We start from the raw sequence: 15,503 nt of genomic DNA on the forward strand, positions 1-15,503 counted from the left end.
CCTCCATGGCAACTGTGTGCTTGTATTAAGGTCAGTGGTTTGTCGCTGTGCTGTCAGCGTTGGAGGTCGGACCACCTATTTCCAGGCCTTCATGCCGCTTGCAGTCTGCTTTTTTGGTTGGCAGTCAGTGGTCCTGGCTGTATAACTCGAGATAGGGCGGGTCTAAAAGACCGTCAACATGGCAGTCTTTTTAGACATGGTGGTCTGACCATCAAACTTGTAATACGGCCATATCTCCCTTTAGAAAATGATGGGGATTTAAATAGAAAATGTTTAAAAATGTTTAAAAAACGTGAAAATACTTAAATAATGTAAAAACAATGTAAAAAAAAAAGTTATACGAAAATATGAAACACCTAAAGTATGATTTAAATAGCACTATAAAGAGGACTATAGTATTATTTAGGATATACATAAAATAAGATTTAAAATTTGTTAACAAAAATATATTTGAAACAAATGTATATATGTAAAAAATAAATGTACTACAAAATTTACAAATGTACAACACTGTTCAAAAATTAAGTTATCTAGTTTTTATTTAATATAAAAAATTTACTGAATTACTGTTTAAATATAACAATCAAAATGTTTTTCTCATGTGTACAAATATATATGTAATTAAAACTGTATATATATATCCAATAAATACATGTAAAAAAATTACAAAACTGTGTTATGTAAAAAAAAAAATATATTAAAAATGTGAGAAATGCAACAACAACTCATATCTAAACCATTTAAGGGAAGACGCTGCACCCAAAGAGATTAGATTGACTATTCTCACTGCATCTAAACCATTTTGGGGAACGTGTTGGACACAAAAGGGGTTACATATACTATTCCCACTCCGATCTAAACTATTTTCGGGGAGTTGTTGAACACTAAAGAGAGCTTTTTATTTACTATTCCCTCCCCAATAAAAAAAAAACATTTTGGGGAAGGTGTTGGATGCTAAAGGAGTTACATATACTATTCCCACTCATCTAAACCATGTTGTGGAAGGTGTTAGGCACTAACAGGGTTACATTTACTATTCCTACTCCAATCTAAACCATTTTGAGGAAGATGTTAGACACCAAACGGGTTACATTTACTATTCCTACTCCATAGTATGACATATTACATACCAAAAAAACACATTTAAATTTAATATAATTTTTTTTTAAATGTAATATATAATTATTTTATACACAAAATAATTAATAATAAATTAAATGCTTATTTATTTCAAAATGAAAACAAAAGTATTTATTGTGATAATTAAAAAATAGTAAATAATTACATCAAAATTATACTTTTTATAAAAAGATGAAAATATAAAATTTTCAATAAAAAAAATTGTTCTGTAAAACATAAAAAATACAATGTTTTGAAAAAAATCTCCAAAAGTACTAAATTACATACACACAAATATACATTTTTAAAAAAAAGTTACAAATAATGTACAAAAAGCTCAAATTTCAATATATAATAAAACTGTAAAATAATACAAATTTACAGTTTAAAAATAAATGTAACCATTTTAAAAAGTAAAGAACATTTCAATAATTTTGAGTATATTAAATACAATTGCTGCACAACAGACATTGCCTATTCTGAGGGTGCTGCGCAGAGGGTCCCCTGCACTGACTTTCCGTCAGTCTTTTCATGTCAGGGTCCCTACCATGAACAAGCTAGCGAAAAGTTGAGTTGTAATCAGCACGGTGGTGCTGAGTACAGCGCCGCAATGAATGAGCACAACTCAGACTGCAGTCATTCTGCTGGGAACCATGTTCCTGGGTGAGACGGCAGTCTCCTGGCGGTCCAACCACCAGGGTTGTAATGTGGCGGTCGGACCACATGGCACGAGGCAGTCCCACTGTCACTGCAAGTCTGGCTGTCCTTGGACTGCCAGGCTCGTAATGAGGCCCTTAGTAAAATTAATTAAAAGCTGGTATTTCAGGACATACATTGTGTTTTTCAATAACTATGCAAACATTTGTTTGAGGGAGTTTAGTTTCGTTTTCAACATTAAAAGGATACATTTGCCAGCAAAATATCTATAATATGATAGACTGTCAAGTTGAAGTTTGATGAGAAAAAATGTATTCCCAAATATAGTTAAAGTGCTTGTTTGTGTGATAATTCTTATTGCTGTTTAAAACCCTAATGTGTATGATTATTGTAACCCATGTGATGGCCAAACCTTCAAAGTCTCTGACTCTTCAGCAGCAGCACTGCTGTATAAGCCTTTAAAATTTGCCTGGCTTTTTGGTAGGGACTGAGATTGCACGATTTGTATATTTATTTTATTTCCTATCCCTTCCATTCTCAGACAGGGCCGGCTTTGGGGCGACCGGTGCACCTGCACATTGCGCTGATCTCGGGAGAGGTGCTGCTTGCAGAAATACCTTTTGATTTTAAAAGCACCTGCTGTTTTCTTGTCTGTCCAGCAGTGCTCAGGCAACAATAAAAATGTCAACATAGGGCAGGTGATTAATGTTACTGCTGGAGAGACAGGGCAGTTTTGACTCATCATAAAGTAGCACAGAGGGTTAATATGCCTGCTACAAAGAGCAGCATGCATGCAATCCTCACTGTTTTATGTAACATTTCATATAGACTGATTTACACCTGTGAGATTCATTGGTTCTCTATATACTGTGTGTGTGATGTAAAGTGGTCTGACACTCTAGGGATGGTATGAGTGGTGTTATGAAACAAAAGAAATGCAGAGAGAGAGGCGGTGGAGAGGTGTGTGGCACTGATGGATGGTGGTATAGAGGGAATCTGTTGAGGAGGCGGTCACTGGAGGGAAGAGGGAGGGGAAGGTCCCAAAAAATATTGTTACGCCAGGCACCTTTAACTCTAAAGTCAGCCCTGGTCTCAGACATAGCATATCTAATTGGCAGAGACTGGACAGAAAAATCAAAGGAGGTGAATTGTAGAAGTATAGATCGATGATGATGACGAGAAACGTTTCTATAAGCACATTGTCACTAATGGTATTTCGGCAGCAGATTTCAATAGAGCGAAGGTGAATAGTTTAGCAACTTATGGTCCATAATAATGCAGAGAGTAAAGTAAGTTCCCAAAATCCAAAACTGGCTGAACACTGCGAGAAAGAGCAGATACCTAGCGTAGTGCTTTTACCAGAACTGAGCGCAGCATATTGAGAAAAAAGAGAAGAGTCAAAAAGTTAGAGCTGAGACAACCAAAGCCTGTACTTTAATTCTGAAGATATATAGGTCCACATCATGGTGGACTCCACACAGTTCCATGAAATTGATTAGTTTACCCATGGGAGTCCAATGAATTTTGGCAAGACAAATTGAAACATAATTATACTTCTTATGTTGGAGGAGAAAGTGGGCTGTGGTGGCCTGGACAACATGTTACTTGTTGACTAGGACCCTTAGTTACTTTTTTGATGGTGTTGCCATTATCCAAGACTGGATTACAAAAAGACAACCTTCTAGACTTTTATGCAAAGCCTCCAAGAGAAGAAACCACCTGGAGAGCTTAGCTGTAGTACTTATGGGATGAAAGTCCAAGTTGCATCAAAATAAATCACCATGCAACGGATTTTGGAACTCAGTTAAGGAAACACCAGACGGCCTCCAGCTGTGATCCATACAGAGGGAGGTGAACCAAGTGTGAACATCTTGGTTTTCTTAGGGTTAAGTATTTCTTGCACAGACTGTCTCCAAACAGAGCAGCAGATGGGTTTCATCAGCATAGGTGTAAAAGGAAAACTCATAGAGCAAATTGCAGCTGTGAGGATCACTAACTAGGCAATAAAAATTGAAGGGCTCAAGTATGAGCCCTGTGCACCAAAGGCAAGCGTTTTAAATTCTGAGATAAAAGGATGACGGGAAACAGCCTGAATCCAGTCAGCAAAATATGGTGAGAACCACCCTGTGTGGTAGAGAAAATCCCATGTGCAAAGTGCTTTATAAGAAGCTAGGGCCAGACAACAGTGTCAAATGCTGCCAAAATATCTAAATGAGTCATGCTAGTGACACCACCACTATTTAGAGCCAAAAGGAATACTGTCTCTATGCCATGAAGAGACCTGAGAATTTACACTGTTTCTACGATTTTGGCTTTTCTGGGAAGAAGGTTTAATATTTCTAGGTCTAAGGAGGGCTTTTCCCAGGAAAAGACATTGGCCTGGCCAATGCAAGAGGGGATGGGGGGGAGGTTGTAACAAGTGAAAAGCTGAGACTACAGCACATGATAGGAACCACGTGAACCAGCCTGATCTAATTGAGGCAACTAAATTAGCATGGAATAGTAGCTCAAAAGTCCCTTGGAGGCTGACCAGAGTTGATACTATAGCTCCATCATACAGCTCTGTCTGTATTACCTATGGATTCTGGTGTACCTTCAGGCACTAAGGAGCTTATGGGCCTGTCATAAGACCCTCGGTGGGCAGTTTCTACCTCATTACTGATCAACTTCATTCAAATGATTGACTCCATCCTGACGTCAATGTATCACACCTTACAGCCAAATGCTGGTCAAAGATATTGCCATCTACATCAATGGTGGAATGATTACCAGGTTCCAGATGTTTCATCGCCGGATATCGACTGGACACTTCTGGCTGCTTATGGTGTAGTGCCTCCTCATGTCATGCAGCCTCCACCCAACTATCCAAAGCACTATAATAACTCTTTCTGAGATGTCTGCTTACTCCCATAAAGTGTTGGGAAAGCAGTGTAATAATGTGGTTGACATCAAGGATGAGTTTTGCACCTCCTCTTCTGCTAAGTCGTGAGGACTTTTCTATTATGCCTTTCATTGGAAGCTGAGTCTGCAGTTGATCTAGAAACACCAGAAGTGTTACTTTGAAAGACTTTTACTCTTTTCTTGAGACCCTATGGAAGGCTGCTGACATCTTGGATGTTCCCCTGCCTAAGTCTAATTTCCTGACAGAAATCCTACAGTCTGGTCCTTTCTCATCTGAGGCCTAGCTGTATTCTAATGAATCGTTGATCAACCCATTAGTTTTTTTTTAGGTAGGCTGATCTCTGCCCCAGCATCCATTGGTTGAGCTGCTATATGTTATTACCTGACTGCTGGCCACCCTTTTTGTCTCCTAATCCTGAGACAGATAGTTTGGTGTAATTGGCCTCCTTGGATCACAGGATTGTTGACAACCCTCTCCTTTGTCTTAATATGTTCTGGCAGATGTAGATTGATAGAGAATAGATGAATGGAGTTTCACCAGGCACTGTAGACCTCTGCTTCTCTAATGTTATGGGCCTGTTGGTCTGCTAGTCCCATGTTCTTTGATAGATGCTGGAGCTGGTGGTTCTACTCATACCAGATAATGTTATTTGTTACTTGGCTGAGGTAGTTTGTGATGATGGATTTGGTGCTGCTAAATAGCTACTTTGGTGTGGTCTTAAAACAGTGAGATTTGTGGGAAGACCCATGGTCTCTGCCATGTATCTGGGCCTATTTGTGACTTGGTTTATCTGTTCTACCATAGGTCATTCAGGATAACTTGTTAAACTTACATTTCTATGTTAGGAGTACATTAGATCTTAGAGAAGCACAGAGGAGGGCACATTCATTTCCTCTATAGACAGCTGGCTTCGCCTGAGAGCAGGTCTCACAGACAGTTCTAACCTTGTACCTATTCGGTCAGAAGTTGGAAATGATGCTCCGATCACTGTCTTCTCCCTGACCTTATCTCCACTACTTATGTGGTAATCAAGAACATGCAGATGGGGCAAAGGTCAATGGGTCGGAGAAAGAGACATATTGGTAGGTCTTCACTGTTATTTATTTGGAAAATATCTTGCAGTCCTCTGTATAGTCCTCTGTTCAGTCTTGCTTTTCATATGAAATGGCTTGGTATGCTTATCTCCAAGATTCACAACTGTAGGAAAGAAGAGAGAGTTACTGATGGCCTTGTTCTCTAAGCATAAGTCTCAACTCTTTCTTTGCTATTTCAGTTACTTCACTGTATTGCTTTTTCTTTAGCTTCACCCTTTCCAGTGCAATGAAACAGGCAATCACTAGTCATTAATCTCATGACCACTCAACACCCTGATGTAACTAATTTAGTTACTAAGGTTGTTATGGGGGCGTGGCCAACTGCCAGCAAGAGGGTTGCTTCGTAGAGCAGCCCCGATACCCACCAACCCAATCCCCTAATATCAGGCTACAAATCCATCATCCACCACCTTCTACGGTGACCTGCTTTCGGAGCACCCCATGGTCTCTGCAACAACACATCACCTTTGAGTGGGGACTAAGGAACTGCCTCACTCTGCATGCAAATGTCAATTGTGGGCCCACCACCGGGTACCCCATTATCCAGATGATCTCAATCGCACATTAGCATTGGCTGCCCTTAATGATGGGGGCCCAGGGAGACAAGCCCAGAAACGACAGCCACACTGTACTACTATGCACTGTTAAGTAGGGGTCCTTGGGTTCGACGGAGCCCCTAAGGACACCTGAGCTCCCACATAGGGGCCATCAAACACCTGTGACCTCTCTAAGAGCATAGCAAGCGGTGGGCCCCCCTAGGCCCTTCTACACAGTATGCTCCCACAGGCCTACAGCTGCCCTGTGGGGTGGAGTGGGACACTATGAAGGTGATGACAGCGGGCCCAGGCACCCGGGCTGCTCATCAAAATAAACTGGATAAATTTGCACTGCCTTAAGAAGGTGCGACTGGATCAAAGACAGAGGATGCAGACGGCCCGATCGAAAAGGCACCAGATGAAAACAGGTCACTCACCCTCAAGGACATTATGGCAGCTATCCAGGGAGTGTGAGACTTACTGGAAACAAAAATAGATACAGTATCCACAGAGGTCACACTGGTGCGGATAGATCGCTGTAACATGAATGCCCTATTGAAAGAGGCAGGAGATTTGCTTGCAACCCTATAGACGGAGACGGCCACCTTCCGGCATCAAGTCAAAGATGTGAGCATCACAACAGATCTTATGGAGGTGAAACTGGAAGACTGAAGGTCGTTCAAGAAGAAATACTATACATCTGGTTGGGGTCCCGGAGAAGGCAGAATTCTCAGCAGCTGATCTCTTTGTCGAGGGCTATATCGTTAAAGGCCGTCAGCCTCATAGGCTTTCCAAATTCTTCTCAGTCAAGCGGGCTCACAGAATACCAAGCACTAGGTCCACACTGGGAGCACTACCCTGAGCAATAATCGCCTGCATCTTTAACTTCAGAGACCGTGATATGATTTTACAAGCAGCAAGAAGTGCCCCTCCAGTCAAATATGAAAATACCGTCATCAGCTTCTTCCCAGACTTCACACTCCAAGTGCAAAAATTCAGCCGCTGTTTTTTAGAAGTGAAGCGTGCATTGCGTGACCAGGGCTTCAAATACTTTATGCTGTTCCCAGTGCAACCATGTGTGGTGACAGAGGGGAACACCTGGCATTTCACTACCCCCGAGAGGGCATGGGACTGGCTTGAGGGCTGGAGGCCGGCCGGAGGTGCATGACAAAAACACTGCTCCACATGACAACATAAATTCACTGAGGCCAAGGAATACCCTGCCCAGGGAGTGGAGCGCCAGCAAGAACAGCATGACGACTGGGCCAATGAAGCAGAATGATACAGTGACCTGATGCGGCATAAGTCGGGCAGTGTCTCAGAAATAGGGGTGTTTTACCCATTCTCTATCGTGATACTCCTGTCTCTTTCCTTAATATATGATGCTGGACTGGCTGCTGACACCACCGTGGCTCCTTATGTACTAAATGCTGACTGAAATCTATTGGTAACAGGTTAAAGCTCTGACTGAGGTTTAGGGGTGGGGGAAAATGTTGTTGATGGTTGTTGTAGTTATCCTGGTTTTAGTCCTTTTTGGGGGTGACAGGAACTCTGCTATGCTGGGGAGGCAGGCAGTTCTAAGTCTGCTATGCAGAGAGGCAGGGTAGGGGATGCAGTTTAGGGGCCTTGGTTATAGTTTTGTTTTGTTTCAGACGGTACGCTGGTATTCTGTTTCCATGGATCAAACAACTAAGACACGCGAATACAATCACAGATAAATGAGGATGGGTAGTGGGCCAATTTGCCAGGCGAAGGCCCCTAAATATGCACACATATGGGTGACCCCTCCAATATGTATAACATAAAACTTCTCTCCTGAAATCTTAACAGTCTAGGGTATAAAATAAAAAGAGGTTTAGTGATGCAATACATCAAATGCCATTCACCCAATATTGTTCTCATCCAATAGACTCACTTGACAGGCAGCACGTATCGTGCCCTAGACAGGTGGGTACACATAATGGCCATACATGCAGAATACACTGCGGGTTGCAGGGGATGAGGGTCCTTAAAAGTAAGCCACTCCTGCTATTTGTTTCTCTAATGTGGTCAGATACCCAGGGTGCTGGGAGGTTGTCACACTTAGGCTCTAATCATTACTTTGGCGGTCAAACCAGTTGACCACCAAAGTCATGCCAGCCAGGAGACTGCCAGCAGCCATACTTGTGGTCGGCGGTCTAGTGGAGGTTGCTCCGCTGGCACCGCCACGTCATCACAATGCCGCCCGCCGTATTACAACTTTGTAATCAGTGTGACGGTGTTGTGGTGATGTGGTGGTGCCGGCGGAGCAGGCCCCATGGATCCCGTTCCCTCCTGGACTACCACTGCGAGCAGGTAAGGTGATCGTCCGACAGGCGAGGGGGGAGGAGGATAGGGGGGTGTTGAGTGCTGTGTGCGTGAATGGGGGTGTGTGTGTGAATGGAGGGGAGGGTGTTTGTGTGCATGTGTGTGCATGTATCTGCGTGATTGTGTGAATGTGTGTCAGCGGGGGTGGGGGTGTCGTGGACATGTGTATGTGTGTGAATGTGTACGTAGATGTGTGAGTGTGTATTTGTGCCTGTGTGTGGTGTGTGCATGTGTGGATGGGGCGGGGGATATAGACAGGTTTGGGGCAAGGGAGGGTGGTGTCTACAGGATTCAGGAGTGGGAGGGGGTCCGTGGCTTTTTCGGGGTAGGGGTGGGGGAGTCACTTACTGGCAGCAGGAATGTTAATTCCTGTCGCCTGTATCCTTTCCACCAGGGATTTCCTGGAAATCCCTGGTGGAAAGGAGACTCATAATACCGTCAGCAGCATAAGGTGGACCGCCGGGCCGAAGGTGCTACACCTTCTGCCCGGCAGTCCCACCGCCCTGGCAGTACATGCGGTAAACTGGCTGCTTTGCAGCCCATTCACCACAGTGATCATAATTTGGTGGTCCTGCTCAGCCACACTGTCGGAGGTGTAACTGTTACCACCGGCCTGGAAGCAGGACCGCCAAACTCATAATGACCACCTTTTTGTGTGTTTTCTTTATGTCCACCTCACCTTCATGACTCACTGTTTGTAGGAGGCTGGACTGGCTTGTAGTGAGTACCAAGGGGTACTTGCACCTTGCACCAGGCCCAGTTATCCCTTATTAGTGTATAGGGTGTCTAGCAGCTTAGGCTGATAGATAATGGTAGCTTAGCAGAGCAGCTTAGGCTGAACTAGGAGACGTGTGAAGCTACTACAGTACCACTTAGTGTCATATGCACAATATCATAAGAAAACACAATACACAGTTATACTAAAAATAAAGGTACTTTATTTTTATGACAATATGCCAAAGTATCTTAGAGTGTACCCTCAGTGAGAGGATAGGAAATATACACAAGATATATATACACAATAGCAAAAATATGCAGTATAGTCTTAGAAAACAGTGCAAACAATGTATAGTTACAATAGGATGCAATGGGGAAACATAGGGATAGAGGCAACACAAACCATATACTCCAGAAGTGGAATGCGAACCACGAATGGACCCCAAACCTATGTGACCTTGTAGAGGGTCGCTGAGACTATTAGAAAATAGTGAGAGTTAGAAAAATAACCCTCCCCAAGACCCTGAAAAGTGAGTGCAAAGTGCACTAAAGTTCCCCTAAGGACAAAGAAGTCGTGTTAGAGGAATAAGGCAGGAAAGACACAAACCAACAATGCAACAACAATGGATTTCCAATCTTGGGTACCTGTGGAACAAGGGGACCAAGTCCAAAAGTCACAAGCAAGTCGGAGATGGGCAGATGCCCAGGAAATGCCAGCTGTGGGTGCAAAGAAGCTTCTACTGGACAGAAGAAGCTGAGGTTTCTGCCGGAACAAAAAGAGCTAGAGACTTCCCCTTTGGTGGACATAACCCTCTCGCCGTGGAAAGTCGTGCAGAAGTGTTTTTCCGCCGAAAGAACGCCAACAAGCCTTGATAGCTGCAAATCGTGCAGTTAGTGTTTTTGGATGCTGCTGTGGCCCAGGAGGGACCAGGAGGTCGCAAATTGGACCAGGAGGTAGAGGGGACGTCGAGCAAGACAAGGAGCCCTCTTAGCACCACGTAGCACCCGTAGAAGTGCCAGACACAGGCACTACGAGGATGCGTGAAACAGTGCTCACCCGAAGTCGCACAAAGAAGTCCCACGTCGCCGGAGAACAACTTAGGAGGTCGTGCAATGCAGGTTAGAGTGCCGTGGACCCAGGCTGGACTGTGCACAAAGGATTTCCACCGGAAGTGCACGGAGGCCGGAGTAGCTGCAAAAGTCACGGTTCCCAGCAATGCAGTCTAGCGAGGTGAGGCAAGGACTTACCTCCACCAAACTTGGACTGAAGAGTCACTGGACTGTGGGGGCCACTTGTACAGAGTTGCTGGATTCGAGGGACCTCGCTCGTCGTGCTGAGAGGAGACCCAAGGGACCGGTAATGCAGCTTTTTGGTGCCTGCGGTTGCAGGGGGAAGATTCCGTCGACCCACGGGAGATTTCTTCGGAGCTTCTAGTGCAGAGAGGAGGCAGACTACCCCCACAGCATGCACCACCAGGAAAACAGTCGAGAAGGCGGCAGGATCAGCGTTACAGAGTTGCAGTAGTCGTCTTTGCTACTTTGTTGCAGTGTTGCAGGCTTCCAGCGCGGTCAGCAGTCGATTCCTTGGCAGAAGGTGAAGAGAGAGATGCAGAGGAACTCGGATGAGCTCTTGCATTCGTTATCTAAAGTTTCCCCAGAGACAGAGACCCTAAATAGCCAGAAAAGAGGGTTTGGCTACTTAGGAGAGAGGATAGGCTAGCAACACCTGAAGGAGCCTATCACAAGGAGTCTCTGACGTCACCTGGTGGCACTGGCCACTCAGAGCAGTCCAGTGTGCCAGCAGCACCTCTGTTTCCAAGATGGCAGAGGTCTGGAGCACACTGGAGGAGCTCTGGACACCTCCCAGGGGAGGTGCAGGTCAGGGGAGTGGTCACTCCCCTTTCCTTTGTCCAGTTTCGCGCCAGAGCAGGGCTAAGGGGTCCCCTGAACCGGTGTAGACTGGCTTATGCAGAATTGGGCACATCTGTGCCCAAGAAAGCATTTCCAGAGGCTGGGGGAGGCTACTCCTCCCCTGCTTTCACACCATTTTCCAAAGGGAGAGGGTGTAACACCCTCTCTCAGAGGAAGTCCTTTGTTCTGCCATCCTGGGCCAGGCCTGGCTGGACCCCAGGAGGGCAGCTGCCTGTCTGAGGGGTTGGCAGCATCAGCAGCTGCAGTGAAACCCCAGGAAGGGCAGTTTGGCAGTACCAGGGTCTGTGCTACAGACCACTGGGATCATGGGATTGTGCCAACTATGCCAGGATGGTATAGAGGGGGCAATTCCATGATCATAGACATGTTACATGGCCATATTCGGAGTTACCATTGTGAAGCTACATATAGGTAGTGACCTATATGTAGTGCACGCGTGTAATGGTGTCCCCGCACTCACAAAGTCCAGGGAATTGGCCCTGAACAATGTGGGGGCACCTTGGCTAGTGCCAGGGTGCCCTCACACTAAGTAACTTTGCACCTAACCTTTACCAGATAAAGGTTAGACATATAGGTGACTTATAAGTTACTTAAGTGCAGTGTAAAATGGCTGTGAAATAACGTGGACGTTATTTCACTCAGGCTGCAGTGGCAGGCCTGTGTAAGAATTGTCAGAGCTCCCTATGGGTGGCAAAAGAAATGCTGCAGCTCATAGGGATCTCCTGGAACCCCAATACCCTGGGTACCTCAGTACCATATACTAGGGAATTATAAGGGTGTTCCAGTAAGCCAATGTAAATTGGTAAAATTGGTCACTAGCCTGTTAGTGACAATTTGGAAAGAAATGAGAGAGCATAACCACTGACGTTCTGGTTAGCAGAGCCTCAGTGAGACAGTTAGGCACCACACAGAGAACACATACATATAGGCCACAAACTTATGAGCACTGGGGTCATGGCTAGCAGGGTCCCAGTGACACATAACAAACATACTGAAAACATAGGGTTTTCACTATGAGCACTGGGTCCTGGCTGGCAGGATCCCAGTGAGACAGTGAAAACACACTGACATACACTCACAAACAGGCCAAAAGTGGGGGTAACAAGGCTAGAAAGAGGCTACTTTCTCACACAACCCCCCCCCCAAACGAAGGACAATAAGGCTAACCTTGGCCAGTTGAGACTTTATTGTCTAAGTGGTGATAAGTAGAGAGTAGCTCTGCAATAGACTGGTTACTCCCTTTATCATCCACTATATGGTTACTTCCCTGTGGGGATGTAAACCACCCTGTTTGAAGTTTTTTAGCTAAGCAACAATGTGAATATGTATTTTCAGAGTTTCTATCAGTAAGTTTTAGTTTAGAGCAGTGGGAATTATCCACTGAACCTATTTATAGTGATGGAAATGCCAGACAGGGATGCTGTCTCAGAAAAGCCATAGCTGGGCAAAAACTTTGTCCATATGGCTGGAAGAGAGAACAGGGATGCTGTTTCTCTTGGCTTGGAGCAGGGCAGGGATGCTGTCCTATGAGCTCCACACTAGGGCAGGGATGCTGTCCTAAGTGTTGTGAGGCAGTGCAGGGTTTCTGCACTAAAGTTTCTCTGGGAGGGTTGGAGGGATGCTCCATGTTAACTAAAATGGTGCTCTTTTTGTCACCAATGTTAGTTATCCCACAGAGAGGTACTTCTACCTCAGGGAGTCCAGCCTTGCCAGCTGATGATTCCCTTGGAACAGGTGCCACCCCAGAAGAGGTTTCTCCCACCACAGGAATGGTATCCTGAATGGTAGGGTGGTTAGGGGATACTTTGATACCCTTTTTACCTGTTGATGGAGAGGGATCCTGAGTTTTCAGGCCTTCTCTCCTTTGCTTTTTCATTTCAGTAGAAATGAGAGGGAACAATTTCTCAGGGATGCCCAGCATGGCTGCATGGGCATAAAACTCTACATCAGCCCAACCTGAGGCCTCTAGGTCATTACCTAAGAGACAGTGTACAGGTAAGCTAGGTGATACCACCACCTGCTTAGGGCCAGTAACTCCAGCCCAACTAAACTGAATTATAGCTAAGGGAAGAAACTTAGTGGAGTTATGGACATCAATAATCTTATACTGTTGTCCAATGATGTGTTGATCAGGGTGCACTAGGTTTTCAGTCACCAAAGTGATACTGGCACCTGTGTCCCTGTAGGCCAAGGCCTCAACACCATTTATTGAAACTGTCTGCCTGTACTTATCCATTGTAAGGGGACAAGCAGCCAGTGTGGCAAGGCCAATGCCACTAGGTGTGACAGAAACTGTCTTGGGACTGACTACCCCAGTTTCTATGATAGACCCATAAGTGAACCCAACTACACCCTTTGCTTGACTGTTGCCAGCAGTCCCACCACTAGTACCACTACTGCTAGGGGCACTAGAGCTTGATGTATTAGTGGTGGTAGGCTCAGGGGGTTTACCTGGATAGGACTTATCCCCTGGCCTATGGCCTCTATTTTTACACACAAAGCACCAAGGCTTTTTAATGTGTGTGGGTTGAGAAGAAGAGGAAGAATTAGTTTTATCCCCACCCTCTGAAGAGTGTTTAAGATTTGAAGTGGGATCTTTGGTTTTACCCTTATCCCCATGCTTATCTTGAGATTTTTCACCATCTTTCTTCTTATTGCCATCTTTGTCACCCCCTGTATGAACTTTTCTGTTCACCCTTGTTCTGACCCATTTGTCTGCCTTCTTTCCAAATTCTTGGGGAGAGGTCAGATCAGAGTCTACCAGGTACTGGTGCAACAAATCAGACACACAATTATTAAGAATATGCTCTCTCAGGATCAAGTTATACAGGCTGTCATAATCAGTCACTTTACTGCCATGTAACCACCCCTCCAAGGCCTTCACTGAATGGTCAATGAAATCAACCCAGTCTTGTGAAGACTCCTTTTTGGTCTCTCTCAACGTTATCCTGTATTGTTCAGTGGTTAAGCCATAACCATCCAGGATTGCATTCTTAAGAACTGTAAAATTATTGGCATCACTTTCTTTCACAGTAAGGAGCCTATCCCTACCTTTTCCACTAAATGATAGCCATAGGATAGCAGCCCACTGCCTTTGAGGGACATCCTGTACAACACAGGCCCTCTCAAGTGCAGCAAACCACTTGTTTATGTCATCCCCCTCCTTATAAGGGGGAACTATCTTATGCAGATTCCTAGAATCATGCTCTTTTGCAGGATGACTATGGGGAATACTGCTGCTGCCGCCATGGGTTTCTAAACCCAGTTTCTGTCTCTCCTTCTCTACTTCTAAAGTCTGTCTATCCAAATCCAGCTGTTGCTTCTTGAGCTTCAGTCTGGTTTGTTCCACTCTCAATCTATTGAGCTCCCTTTCTAACAATCTGTCATCAGGGTGGGTGGGAGGGACATTCCTTGAAACAGAAGTATGGTGAGAATGGACAGAAGGAGACCTGTCCCTTACAGAGGGCACCCTAACAGCTTGGCTAACAGTATAATGTGAGAGCACACCATCAGTATGGTGTGATTCAACCTCTGTACCAACTATGCTAGACTGTCTAGTAATGGGCAGGCTGAGAAGTTTCTTTCCTGAATCTTTTCCTGGGGGAGTCTTTGGATCAGATTGGGAACCATTAGCTACTTTTTCAACAGATGGGGCACTTTTAGCCTTATCTTGTTCTCTAAGCATGTTAAGTAACAATTCCAAGGAAGGATTCTTCCCTACACTCAAACCTCTCTCTATACAGAGACTCCTTGCTCCTTTCCAGCTAAGGTGGTCATATGCAATCTTAGACAGGTCAACATTTTGGCCTGTGCCAGACATTTTTAGAGCGAGTTAAAGTGATAGAAAAAGAGAAAAAAGTTTGTCAGAGCTTTTAGAAAGACAGAAAAAAAACTTTTAAAACTTTTTAGAAATTTTTAGAAAGTTTAGAAGTACTTTTCAGCACTTAGAAAAGAGTGAAAAGAGGAAATGCAAAACTTTTTGGCTATGTGTATATACACTGACCTTGTTTTGTATGTTTTTCTCTTATGAAAAGTACAACGACAAGAGTGGTAAGTAGTCTCAAAGCACTTATCCCACCTCTGCACAACCAATGTAGGAGGCTGGACTGGCTTGTAGTGAGTACCAAGGGGTACTTGCACCTTGCACCAGGCCCAGTTATCCCTTATTAGTGTATAGGGTGTCTAGCAGCTTAGGCTGAT

This window comes from Pleurodeles waltl, chromosome 1_2 (genome assembly GCF_031143425.1).
Source record: "Pleurodeles waltl isolate 20211129_DDA chromosome 1_2, aPleWal1.hap1.20221129, whole genome shotgun sequence".
Taxonomy (NCBI): Eukaryota; Metazoa; Chordata; class Amphibia; order Caudata; family Salamandridae; genus Pleurodeles; species Pleurodeles waltl.